This window comes from Plectropomus leopardus, chromosome 7 (assembly GCF_008729295.1).
Source record: "Plectropomus leopardus isolate mb chromosome 7, YSFRI_Pleo_2.0, whole genome shotgun sequence".
Classification (NCBI taxonomy): Eukaryota; Metazoa; Chordata; class Actinopteri; order Perciformes; family Serranidae; genus Plectropomus; species Plectropomus leopardus.
In genome coordinates this window covers 29318149-29332435 of record NC_056469.1, presented here as the reverse complement: position 1 = coordinate 29332435, position 14287 = coordinate 29318149, and the positions used below count along the sequence as shown (strand labels likewise).

Below are 14287 nucleotides of genomic sequence, written 5' to 3'. Positions count from 1 at the left end.
ACTGTACATGCTCCACGGCCAGAGCAGAGCGAACGACCCAAAACCCCCCGAGCTGGAGGGCTGCAGTCGAATCTGCTCCAAATTACTTGCACGGCTGCAAAGCACATGGGGTTGAAAGGCTTATATAAGCCTGTGGTAGGAATATTCAACCCGTGTCACCTTCTTTTGAATTCCCTGTGCTCTTTGTCTTTTTCATCACGATTATTTTTTGCATCAAAAATAGAAGCTCGGGAAGTAGACAAAGGTCATTGTTTACATCTTATTAACTCTGTCACTGATATATTAACAGTGTGGGATGACTGACTGAATTTCCAGTAACACTGTGCAACATTTTACACATAAATAAAAGCCAGTTTTCCTACTTTTTGCTGGTTATTGATGTTCCAGTGTAAAAAATCAACACAAGGAAAAAGACTGCCACCCATTTCCACCCACATGATTGACAAGTAAAATGCAGACACACCACAGCAATGGCTATTAAGCACTAAAAGAGACCAAAACTAAAAGAAAATGAAGCAAACAAACAAACCTAAAGATGCTTTCAGACAGAGTGGTTACTGCTTTGTCTTTGTGGCCGCCCCTGCAGCTCCCAGCTACTTCCAGTCCTACTTGACATCTATACCATAGCTGCTATCCACCTGCCATCATCTCATCATGCGGCTAAACAGTAGTTGTATCTTAAAATTAGAGGAAATGATCCACAAAAGATTAGAAAACAGTTATTACAGCATTAGTTTTTCAGGCCATTTGTTTACTGCTGTTGATGAGGTGCGGCCTTCATCAGGGAACTCAAATACCAATACAATCAGCTCCTGTGTCTTTTTTCTGCCGTTGTTGTTGTGCCTGTGGTTGCCATGGTCACCTGGTGGCAAATTAGAAAAAGCTAAGGTAAAGTAATACTATGCAGGATTTTCCTAAAAAAAAAACTGCACAGACTCAAGATGTAATCCCTCTCAACCATCACCGATAACCCAAACATATCTGCAGAGACTGCACTTTCTCTGTGTTTTCTTATTTTTTCCTTATTTTGCTGTGTTCAGGATGTTCCTGGGCACAGCAGGCAATTGAGGTTGGTACATTTTAAAGAAGCAGGGACCAGGTGCCAGACCGTAAGCAGCACGCATCCAAAGCCTCGTTTCTGCCAAGCAGTGCGGTTTGGTTCAGTTTGTTACACATCAAAAATGGTTATTTTTGCATTTCTATTGTCAAAAATTGTTGATGGTACAGAGAAAACTGCTCCATTCTGTCCAGTTTTTTTTTTTTTTTTGGTTACCCCATTTCCTTATACGATGTGAGGGTCTAAGGACAGAGGGATGTCAAATGCTGTAAAGCCCTCTGAGGCAAATTGTGACTTGTGATAAGGGGCTTATAAATAAAACTGACTTAAAAAAACTGACTCGACCCCTCTGCCGAGGTATCTAGCACTCTGATCTGACACTAAAAGGTGGAGCCAAACACTGCAGTCCTGTGACTGTCACTTTTGCTCCACACGACTTGAATGCATAAACCCGCTGTTTTTTTATATGTCCTTCTAATAATTGCAGCAGAGACAAAAACACTTCAGCCTGTTCTTATTCTCTTCTAGAAATGTGAGTGTGCGACCCCATTCTGTGGACGATCAGTGAGGTGCAGACGTTCACCTGCATTGCCCGTGAAGACAAAATAGGGCGAGTGCTGGATGGAGCAGTTCTGCATCTATTTCCATCAGGTAACAACCACACAAACATTTATGAGTACTGTCTGCGTTGGATCAGATCTCAGGTTTGAGTACATGTCCGTACGGGTTACGTACTGGTTGTAAAGGTGCAATAGTGAAAGTGTGAAAACGGCTTTAACCTCAATGAGGATGAATCTGGGGTTTGCTTTGAAAGGTGAGCATTTACAAATGTTCTCGACAGTTCCTTCATAGTATACCATGAAGTTTTACACTAAACACAAAAAACAACTGAGGCTGATGAGATAATGTTATTAATTTACAGCTATTTGGTATTGAACCAAAGTATTAGACAAAGTAAAATTTTGATCAAATGATGGTGATCATTAAAAGGGAAAGGGACGTGGATTGATTGCCTTAAAATTTGGTGCACATATTTATTAGCTGTTGAGACATTTTAGTCGAAACCTCAATTATCAACAGTGTTTTACTGATGTTGTACTTTGAAAAGGACTTTCTGCATATATTGAGCAGATTCTGCATTTCTTGTGAAAACAGAAGTTTATTTCAAAAACCAACATGTATATCGTAAGCGTAAATTGACTGTCCTGCAACGTCAACAACAGACGCAAGAGGATACCTTGTGCATCATATTTAGACGTAAAGGTCCACTGAAAAAACAAGATGAGAACGTATTGAAGGAAACATGTTTGTTTGATACAGACTTTTGCAATAATAAGATTATTATAGTCTTTACATTTAATTTTAGTTTAAATTAAATTCAAAAATTACCATTCCCACTAAAAATGTGACTCAATAAAATTGCAGTCTGTCAAAACAATTTCCAACATGATTGTTTTTTAGTATATAGTGCAGCCCTAATGGTCATCCAACCAACCGACAGACTCACTGATCCACAGAGTCAAACCTCTCACAGAGACAAGCTCTGCAAGGATTTTGATCACCATTTCAGAGCGCACAGGTAATCCTATAGCACAGAGTCTCTGCTTCAAAGGATAACACAACACTGTGATCTCACTGAAATCACACAAATGGTGTGTTGCCGTCATGTATAAACTTGTCAAGAAAAATTGTGGCCTTCAAAAGACAACATGCAGGCACTCGGGGTGCCCTGTGTGGCTTCACCATAAATTATGAAAACGTCTCGGCACTGGGGGATCAAATTAACACCAAATACTTCTTACCTCAGTTCTACTTTTCTCTATTTCTACCTCATCTCTTTGTGTCTCTGGCCAGTGTCATCTCCAACCAAAACATATCCAATAGCTCGCCTGAGCTCGAGTCCTCTCCTGGACAAACAGACGGTAAGTGAGCCAGATCTCCAGCTGTCAGACTGAGCAGGTCTATGGCTCAACCAGACGTTTAAAAAAAAAAATGGGTCACCGTTATAACACTGATAGCTGAAACAGTCTGGAGGACACATTTTTAAGCGGGAGATGCTATTTTCCACTAATGAGGATCTCATATGAAGAAAAACAAAGAGGGTTTCAGGGAGGCCCCATTGTGTGACTTCTCACGCGCAGAATTCATCTCGTGCAACCGATACATGTGAAAAATGGCAGATTTAAAAACGTCCCAGTGATTTTAGGAATACTTGGAGGCAGTCAAAGGAAAGTTCAGTCTGCAGTCAGAGAGACTTCCTGGTGATTTTTGGTTGCCAGAGCAGATGTGAGGTCAGGAGTCCAAACCAGGTGGCTGAGATTTACCCTGATAGTTAATCATATCGTGCCGTCCTCACAGATGTTTTTATGCCTCAAATGGTGCCAGGGGCTCCTTAATCCAAGAGCTTTCATTCACAAGTCACAGACAATAAGTTTTAAAGTGCAAAAATGCTGGATTTCCAGGGTGATTTTTCAGCTCCACTGAGAAAAAGAAGAGTTTTTTTCCAAAACAGTATGCTTCAACGTGTGGCAGTTTATCATTTTATAGCTCTAAACTGACAGAGAATGAAGGCTGTAAAAGTGTCACTGAAGTGATAATGAACAACCTGGTGATGTGCAGTAGTTTGTCTTAAATTGGGTGCTTCTACTCCATTTGAAAAATGTCTTTTCACCAAGTGGCAGCCTCTGAAGCTGAAAAATGAGGCCAGTGCAGAAGTCTTAAAGACTGCAGTTCCTCAAATGGCCACTTGAGGTTGGCTCTAAAATAGTCAATCCCCACAGACCCCCAACATTAGCAGACATCAAAAGATATTAACGCATTTAGTACAAAAACTTTTAGTCTCTATGGTTAATTTCATTATTTATGATAACTGTACAGGGAATGATTTTTTTTTTTATAACTCAACCTTTTTAGATTTTATGTCCAAATTTCTGCATATTTAGGGACAGGGCTGCTTGAGTGACAGGTTGCAAGGTGTTGCTACCATAGACTGTAAATATATAGACTGACAACATGACAGCTCCCCAAAAGTGAAGCCAAATCGTCCCCCAGTTGTTAGTTGTAGTATAGGCTATTAACCATGCCACCTCCCTGTTAGCAGATTTGATATTGGCCAAACTAAAAACTCAAAGTGCACGGCAAATATTTTTTTTCTAAAGATGCTTTCTGTCATTTAGGTATTTCATATCACCCTGATTTGTGTTGAAGTGTTCATTTTTCTTTTAAGTTTGGTTTTGATTAGTTATTTAATGCTTTAAAATGGAAGGTGACATCATGATTGAAAGCTGTTTGTGTCGATCGGTGTGCTCGTGTTTAATGGCATTGCTCGTGATTGGTCAGATGGTGGGTAGTTGATACCACTGAAATCACTACTGCGCAGATTCTGGCTCCAGATTACGTCACTAGAGCAAGATGGACGCCGCAGTATTCGGGATGTTTTGGCCTCATTTGTGGACATTGGTGTTAAATGGAGATGCATCGTCCATCTTTATGTACAGTCTATCGTCGCTACAGTCTGTAAGTCAGATCCTCCCCTCGCTCCTCCACAGCTCTACTTTCTTGTCCAAATTTGGTCACTTCTGGCTCCAAAAACCAAAATGGCGGTGGCCAAAATGCCAAACTCGAAGGATTCAAAACAGCAGTCAACAAATCAGTGGATGACACGTTAGCTACATCCATTATTTTTTACAGTCTATGTTTTTTACCCAAACTCTGCAGATCTTTAACTGCTTTCTAAAACCTGCATCAACTCTGAAAAATAACCAGTTTATGAATGCATCTTAGCCATTTTCCCTCTTAGCTTAAGATACCTGTATGTTATCAGTGTCGGTATCATTAAAGCCTCAACAGGAGCCTCTCACATCTGCAGAGAAAAAGAAAAACACTCCATCTCCATCTGCTTCACCTGATTAACATCACTGACAGGACATGAAAGTTGAGTCACACCATCACACACAGGATGTCGCACAGTTGTTTGGGCTGCAGCCACCGCGCTGCCACGTTTCATTGGCTTGAGTCACGGATTAAGAGTTGAATCCAGAACTTAGATTAAGACTGAATGACTTAATGAAAATCAAAAGCAACAAAAGAAGAGGAGGAGGAGGGGGGAGGAGGAGTAGGGCAATAAGGAAACAGCAGACCTACTCCCAGCAGCAACTTCCTCTATAATGAATCAATAGAGGAGACATGCCAGAGGAGCACAGCTTTTCTGACTCACACTCTCTTGATAGTAGCTGGAGAAGTTTTCAAAGCAGAGCCAGAGAGGCCAAAAAACTCAGTCAGCCAGGAAGAGCACAGCAAGTGCAGAAAGCGGCGTCATAAAACGCCGGGAGTTCACTTCAACAAGGGTTTAATTCGCTCACTGATAAGTGTTGGATGTAAGGTCTTTGTGTGCTGACTGATATTAACTCACTGATTAACAGGCAGATGGTTTTATTGATAAAGTGTGTCATCTCACACTGAGCATGAATGATAAATGCAGCAACAAAACACCAAACTGTGTGGAGGAAAATCTTCCAAAAATGGTGAAGAAATGCGACACTTTCACAACCAGTGGTGGAGAGCAGGCTTTTTACTCAAGTACTGCGCCTAATTTTGACTTGTACGTAACTTGAGTTTTTGTCCCCTGCAACCCCCCCCACCCCAAAAAAAAAATCTTGGCCTATGTTTACTGTTAATGCTTGAACATTTTGCTGAAAATACTTCTGTACTTTTACTTTGGCTGGGGTTGAGGAAGTATTTAGATCCTTTGCTTAAGTTAAAGTAGCAATACTGCAATAAAAACACACTCTTTTATTAGGTGCAAAATGGCACAGTAAATTATGTAAACAAAATATACATGAAGTATGAAAAGTACTCATAAATCAGAAAAATATCCTCTGTTAGTGTTATGATACTACATATTGATATATGATGCACATGTTATATACATTTCTTATCCTTATTTCTGTTTTGCATATAGAGTTTGTTGTACATTGCAGCATAATAAACACTTTTTTATATATTACAAACCTTTACAGAGTAGTTTTGAACATATAGTGTAGCATAAGGTACATATTTTCATATGTTTTAAACAGATAACATTCTCTGCATATTATATATATTTCATACTTAAATATTTCATTTACTGGGGTGAAATTGAAACATAATGCATATATATTTATGTTCCCCACTTCTTTCTTTCATATGTTTTACTTCTACTTTCTGTTTATCAGAGCACAGTGGCCTATCACAATTTCTCCCTGGGGATCAATAAAGTATTTCTGATTCTGATTAAACTTTAATTACAATAACTGATGCTCTGATGTGTTAGTGCCATTTACTGTTTTAAGTAGAACTACTTTCTAACAGTGCATCACAGTTTAAGAGCTCATCATAAATGAAAGTATTTCCTTCTGAATTGTTGCAGTGTAAGTATAAATCAGTTTAAAATGGAAATAATGAAGTAAAGTTGCATTTACAGTACTTGAGAAATGTACATATTGTTACTTTACCGTGTTGGACTTAAATGAAATAGATTTTTTCGTACTTTTACTTGCGTTTTCCTCTATTCTTCACAAATATCCAACAGAAAAGAAGACATACGAAAGAAGATCATTACAAAACTGCCTTTTTTTACACGTTTAAGCAAATGAAGTCCGCAGAAAGTGAAAGAGCATTCATTAAGTAACTTCACACTCACAGTAGATCGCTATGGGTCGCTATAAGTGGATTTCAGATACATGCTGCACTTTTTTTCCATAACAGCACATTCCTATACAGTACGCGAAATCATGCACGAGTTTAAACCTGTCGAGACTATTAATTAACATACAGGTATCATCCTAACTTTCACCCAAATCTTTAGTTTTCAGTTAAACCTTCAGTGACAGTCTCGTTTACTTTTATTCACTGACAGTGTTTTACTCACCTTGCCGGCCAGCTACTCCCGGATTATCTGACGCTCTGATATCGCGGTTAGAAACAAACTTCCATGGGCGACATTAAGACGACAAAACGAAAAGAAAGAGCTTGTTTTTAAGAGCTCATCTGCACTTAAAAAAATATCCTAAAGCGCTGTAAACATTTAGGAGAGTGCAGTGAAGAGAGAGAGAAAGAGAGCATCTGACGGGGGAGGGTCCTGAAGTGAAGCCAAAGAAACTGGAAAATCTGTGACAGCGAGGGGACTGAGGGAGGAGGAGGAGGAGGAGAGAGGAGGAGGGATGGGGCAGAGAGGAGATTTTTGGAGGTCATTGGGGGAGATTGAGAGACTTGTTTTTGTCCTCAGAAGGCCTTGAAATGTGAATACGTGTAGACAAATGGAAACAGGGAGAAACAGCTACTCTGGCTTTATTCAAACGTAACAAAATCCACCATAAAACTCATTTATCCACACGTTATATTGGCTATCATTTGTTTAAACCTTGCAGCAACCAGCAGAAGTATCATAATATGAAGTTTATTGTTTACTGTTTGTTCAAGGATCCCCATTAAAAGCGCATGAATGTACTTCTTGGGGGCATACATATTGAAATGCAGTACAAGTACAGACAACTTTAGATGTAAAAATAATCTGAAGTCTAGACTAATATCAGAAAGAGAAAAACACCCACAGACACGATGTGATAACGACGCAATAATATAGAGAGCAGATTTAGCAGATTATCAGTGATAAAGCAGCAGAGTAAATTAAGGACTAAAGAGATAAATTCATGAAAGAATTTAAGGATCTAAAATAACAGAGCACAGTAAAGCGCAGTAACATACAGTACATACTTACAGTTACAGTTTTTTCTACATTAAAGTTGTATTTACAGTACTTAAATAAAGGCTGTTACTTTCTGTCACATCTCTTGGTAACATTTTAAAAGAAGGACTTTTGACCGATTTTAAATCCCATAGTAGTGTTTCTTTAACTTAAATGCAGGATCTTACATCTTCTTCCTCATGTCAGTGTGATAGACCAAAATATGAAGCTACAGCCAGCAGCTGACTGTCAGGTTGTCTCTATCCTGGGTCAACATGGGGTCTGGGACCCCTAGAGGGTCCTCAAAGTTACTGCAGGGGGGCTGTGACATTATTGTTTAATAATTTAAGCTGTCTTTTTTTCTTTTCAAAAATTAAAATATGTCTGAAATACACATTGACATAAATCAAATGTATTTTGCCTTTTGCAAGAACTTATTGTGACACACCCAACTGGAGGACAAGGCACTGTTGACCCTTTGAAACCCGGTCAGATTGGCTTGATTTCTTTCAAATACTCGAAAAAGGCAACTTAAGAAGTAATGACCCATATATTAGCAAGAAATTAGTAAGAAGCAGAAGAAAATTCCCTTAAAAATGAGAAAGTAAAGACCTGCTAAAAAAGTATTATAAGATAAGATAATGTTAAAGATATAATTGTGATAAAAAATTATAATTCTCAGAATTTTTTTCCCCAAGCTTTTTAAAAATATTGTATAAATCTTCTTTTTATTTCTTGCAATTCACAAGACATTTCTTGACAAGTTGATCATTGTCTTTTATCTTTTATCCCATGTTTTTGAGAAAAATTAAAAAAAATTAACCCAATTAAACAAAAGACATTAAACCAATTTATGTTTTAAATATATAAAAAAATATTTTATGATTATGATTTTTTGCAATGCGCATAACATATTTGGCCAATTGCTCACTGCCTTTTATCCCCCCTTTTTTTTTTTTTAGAGAGAGAGAGATAAATTAAACCAATTTGCTGCAGGTTTAAAGGTTGCAGCCAAAAGTGATGTTGTTTCAGGTTTCAAAGGGTTAAACTACCCTTACCCTGGGTTTCCTAAGACCATTTTACTTTTAAATGTTTCTATGAAATTGCAGTTTTATTGTTATAAAATGTAATAAAATGCAAAACTAGATGCTCATATTTGAAACAGCAATGTTATGGTCCGAAGATGCTATGCTGGTTCTTAGCAACTAAAAAAAAAGAAAAAGCAATTAATCTACAAATAAGAAAAAAGGGCTTCTTTAATAAATCAGGCTGTATTGTCTTTGTGAAAGTGGTGTTTCCTTCCTCACCAACCTGAAGAGCAAATACAGGTGTAGACTGCAGCCTGAGGCTTATATGGCCGTCCGCCCGACAGTCTCCATCTGCCCGTTTAATATGCAATGCAGTTTTTTTCTTCACAAGTAGTCGATGGTCCCTGCTTCATCCCTCTTTTAAGCTAAGAGGTCCTTTTCCTGTAAAACACTGAAGAGCCCTGAAGTAGAAAAACAACACTTTGTGGTTTTACTGGGTGTTATATGGCGGGCTACTTTTTAGCCGTAAACAGTGATTTCCTGGACTCTCTGCCTGCAACAGTTTCCAGCTGCTGACTGTTACATCAAACAGACAGATATGAGGAGAAGCCATTAGCTATCAGTCTGACCATGATAAAACCTGAGGGGGCGAGGGCCAATATTTGGGCTGACCCGGTGTAGAGAGCAGATATTTGAGCCAAGACTTCCTTTTCCCAAATCGCCACCAACGTTCTTAGACAAATTTGGTTTAATTCAGGTTGTGACGTCCGGTGACCAAAATAATGTCAGGACGTCTAATGCCAATGTGAATTTGATGTAGAATACTGAGGACAGATTTTGTCGATATTTTGTTGTTTCTAAGTTGTGTTGTTAAATAACCAATCCATCTACCGACATTTAGCCAAAAAGTATAAAGGACAACACACAATGTCTGCAAACTTTATAATGATAACTTCCACATAATATTAAATTCCAACATCGTTTGACATTTAAAAACTTGTCATTCCAATTTTCATTCCAACCAAAATTTAACACTGGTCCAGCGTAAGAATCCAACATATTTCATATTGGTATAGTTCTAGTTGTAAATAAATTTGGGGATTTGTTGAAATAATATATGAGTTAAAAGAAGAAAAGTCAGAAAGGGGTAGAAATTTATATGTTTTAATTCTAACTAGTCCTTTTTGGACACTGTATTTTTGTTTTGTTTGTTTGTTTATGATATGTTTAAAAAAAAAAAAAAGCTCCAAATAGTCATTCATTCATTCATATTGATGTGCAGTGCAAGCTGGGGTTACATCCACTAAGTTTTATCGCAATCTAGCCAGTACCTGTTCAGAAACATCTGCATGTTGTTACATATTGTAATTTTGCTGCCTTTCCTTACTGAGTTTAAGATGAATCTAAGGAAATTTATCAACATCTATATTAAACTGTAAAGAGGAGACCTCTGGCTCACCAGTTAGGATATGCTCCCCTCATCGGCTGAGGCTTTTGCAACAGCACAGGTTCTTTTTTTCTTTTATCTTCAAGAAAAAAACAACTAAAATAGGCATATATATATATATATATATTCAACATGGAAAAAAGTATGTGGACACCTGAATGTCACAACCATACATGATTGTTAAACATCTTATTCCCAAAATATGGGCATTAATCTGCAGCCTTCACTCTTCTGGTTTCAGCTTTCCCACCAGATTTTGGAAACCAGGCAGCAGAGATTTTCCACCGTTCAGCCACGTGAGCGTCAGTGATGTCGACCAGTGATGTTGGGTGATTCCAGTTCATCCTAAAGGTGCTGGATGGGGCTGAGATCAGGATTTAGTGCAGGTTAGTCTGCCTCTTTTACATGTAATTTAGAAAGACATGTCTTCATGGACCTGGATTCATGAATGGATGGATGGATAAAATTCTATCTCACAGCAGGAGCGTACAAATCACAGACGGATGAATGAATGCATATCACAGACATGTAAGACATACAGAGTTAATACACATAAAACAAAGAAAAAGGATTGGTATACGACACACCACAGACTGAAATTCCAGGACAAAAAACGTGGGTTTAAGAGCTCATATGGCGGTGGAAACAAAGCGCTTACTGAAGGGGGCTTGTTGTAACAGGAGAGGGTCGAACTGTTGCCATAAAGTTGGGAGTACACTATTATCTAAATTGTTGTAGCATGAGGATTTACATTAACTGTAGTCACGAGGTCTACCCTAACACTTAAACAGGAAATGTAACTGCACGGCTGATGGTTTTTTGTGATCAAATTGCTTTACTAAAAGCAATTTCATTTTAAACAGATTTTTTTATTCATGCATTTTAACATTTTTATACTGTAATTTTATCAGATTCTATTGTTATTATATTTGTTTGTTTTTTTTATTTTTCTACCATATATTTTAGACAGATTTTGTTACTAGATTCATTATTTTTATTTTTTTGTTTATTTTTTATATTTATTTGTTTATTGTATAAAGGTACTTTCTTTTCTTTTTTTAAAATTATATATTATCGACCATTTGTTTTTTACCATATCTTTCGTACTGGTTGTTTTTTACTAGAATCATTTTTATTTGTATATATTTTGTTTTTGTTTGTCTATTTTCAAATGTTTTTTTGTATGAAGTTACTTTAATTTTCAGATTTCTATTATCACCTTTTAGAATGCACTTAAGCAGGAAAATGTTTTTTTCTTAATAAATTGATGCATGATGTGATGATGTGTTAACATATGCTATTGTCTAGTGTATGTATTAGTGTATAATTCTTTGCAAAGGTATTTCTTATTTTGACTGTTAAAGGACTAAATATTAGAAAAACATTATGTAGACAGGGGTGTCCACATACTTCTGTCCATTTTTCTCTCTCTCTGTTTTTATCTTAGCTGGGCTCTCTTTCTCTCTCACACACATACTTTATTGACAGCTGTGTAATAACCTCCTCTGAGATAACCGTCAGTCAGCCTTTGCAGACAGCAGTTGGAGGGCTTCCTCCCAAACAGTAGTCCAGCCGTGATAACCAGCCGGTTCAGGACGGGTGTTTTCCCCCCCTGCTGAGCGCTGACACAGATAAACAACTCATGGATGGAGGCCTGGTGGAGCAAACATCCTCAGTGCACGGAAACCCAGAACAGAGGGAAATTAAATAGTTTCCTGTCTGCCATGCAGAGGCTGTGTAGCATTCCCATGATGAGGACACGGAGATAAGGTGTCATCATTTCAGTGTTCTTTGTGGGGTGAGAAAAAGTGCAGTTAACAGTCAGTGTATTTCTACTATAGTTTTGTGGCTATGATTTGAAGAGCGTTGGCTGCAGCAGGTTGAAATGTCAGACCCAGATTCATGTAAAAATTGTGTTGCTGAGTTTATGGGAAAGTCTTCTAGAATAAAAGGCTTAGGTTAGTTTAGATTAGCCTTTATTGTGTCCCTCAAGAGAAATTTGTCTTCGACATTCGAGAGAATTCAGGTGACACAGTCACATACAATCAAACTGCAATCAAATACAGTATTAACCCCGTATTCATACACCCCAGGAGTGCAGAGCGCCCCAGGGAAGACGTTTTTCTGTTGGCCAACCCAGAAGCCAGCGCCGCCCTGGTTCCCTCATCAAAAAGCCTATGGGATATTTCCATTGGGTTTTGGATTATTGCAGAAAATAAGCTCTGTTGCGAACAAACATATATGATATTTCGACATTTTATTCAGCAAGACAATTTTCACTTTTTTTAGGCCTAAAGGCAATCGACAGCAATAAAATTTTAACATTAGGCTATAAATAACCACACTACAGTCACATGACTTAACGTCGCCACCAAAACAAGGCTGTAAAGCCGTGTTCAGTGCGGCTCAGCGTAATGACTGTCTGTTGTCTTCTTTTGTCACTTGTTAGCAAACGTCTTTTTTGATACACATCAAAGCTTCAAAGTTCATGAGTGGGGTATTTACTGACTTATTTTATGTCTTACAACAAAACATGAAAGTCTCTTCAGCTTGTGTTAACCACAGACCTTATTTTAGGCTTTTAACCAAAAACACATCCAAAAAACTGTTGACTTTAACACAAGGGGGCCGGAAGTGTTGAAATACTAACTTATTTCCAGGTTTTGGGACAAATTACTGGGGTCCTCTATCACACAATTCCCCAAACCCGAGAATTGCCCCACTTAAAGTGATTGCACAAAAGTCTTACACAAAATTATTGCACAGATTCCCTTCACCAGAATATTGCACATCCCATCATTCCTCTGTCTGTTCTGTAAAAACAGGATTTATTACATGTTCAGGAAACATTTTTAGCAAAAGGATATTAAATTAATAACAAAAATGCATTGCTCTTTGGGGCCTTTTTTCTCTCATTGTTTATGAAACAGAGAGCCTGAACCTGTTTCCAGTCGGCTTTGTTATTATCTGAAGAAGTGAACTGGCTTTTTACCAGGACTCCCATGGAGGCAGATTCTGAATCCTGCAGGCCATGTGTTGAATAATCCATCAGATATGTCTAAATCTAAACCAGTAAAACTCCTCTCATTGACACACATTGTTGCATATGGATTATTTAATGTATTTTAGAAACTCGTGCTGTTGATTTAGATAGAATAACATATTTGCACCTGGGATGCTTTTGAAATAATCATCTTATGTTTGGTGTGCTTGATTTTTTTCTGGTGTGAAACATTGCCATCTACTGACCGCCTGATGTGTGACGAGACACAGGGACGGCCATTGAAAACATGTGCAGTGCGGCCAAACATTCTTTAATCAAACATAACTTTATTTTAAATTCTAGTGGAGACCTAAATGTTTTCAGAATTATCCAACATGTCGAGGTGAATCAGTGGAAATCATGTAGCTCCAATGACACACTGGAACGAGGTGACAGAAAACATATTCGGTATGTTTGCCTGAATGATGCTGACAAACAGGGAGGAGTAAGATGAAAACAAGAGTAAATAATGCATTACTAAATCTGTAGCCCTGAAAGTTCTCTCTTCCTTCTCTGTGATTGTTTGTCACTTGATTCAGTCTGTTAGTCAGTTCGGTGAGAATATTTTTTATCATTTTACAAAAAAATAAATAAATACAAAATAAAAAAACAGAAATAAATCACAAGCTACAATAAAAAATACAATTTACAGTAGTGGAATGTAACTATTTTCCAGTGTATGCTACATAATACTGTAATATTTACTCGATGTTACTAATTTGACGTACTAGGTTACTTTTAGATCATAACATCATCCAAGTGTAAGTATTTTGAATTGATGAATAAATAAATTGTTATCATGGTTTCATACAAGGTGCTTGAGGTGCTCGTGGTATTTGAAATTGACTTTAGATTGAATACTTGAAATTTAAGTGAATTACCTTGGGTACCTTGAAAATCAGACATTTTTAACTTGGTCCTTGAAAAAGTACTTGAATTATGCAATGTAAATACAATTGTGAGGAGAAAAGAATGATCAATTATTTTA

General features: G+C 37.6%; 1 protein-coding gene and 1 long non-coding RNA gene across 3 annotated transcripts in view; one reads left to right on the top strand and one right to left on the bottom strand.

The window, feature by feature from the left end:
• Positions 1-7159, bottom strand: part of pear1 (platelet endothelial aggregation receptor 1) — a 66408-nt gene extending 59249 nt beyond the window's left edge. For both annotated transcript variants that reach the window (XM_042490593.1, XM_042490594.1), the window contains exon 1: positions 6966-7159. The gene's annotated coding sequence lies outside the window, so the exon portion shown is untranslated. The remainder of the gene's footprint in view (positions 1-6965) is intronic.
• Positions 1-11040, top strand: part of LOC121946147 — a 50587-nt gene extending 39547 nt beyond the window's left edge. Inside the window, exons 2-3 of the long non-coding RNA XR_006105995.1 lie at positions 1586-1708; positions 10498-11040. This is a non-coding gene — a long non-coding RNA (uncharacterized LOC121946147). The remainder of the gene's footprint in view (positions 1-1585; positions 1709-10497) is intronic.
• Positions 11041-14287: the final 3247 nt, after the last annotated feature.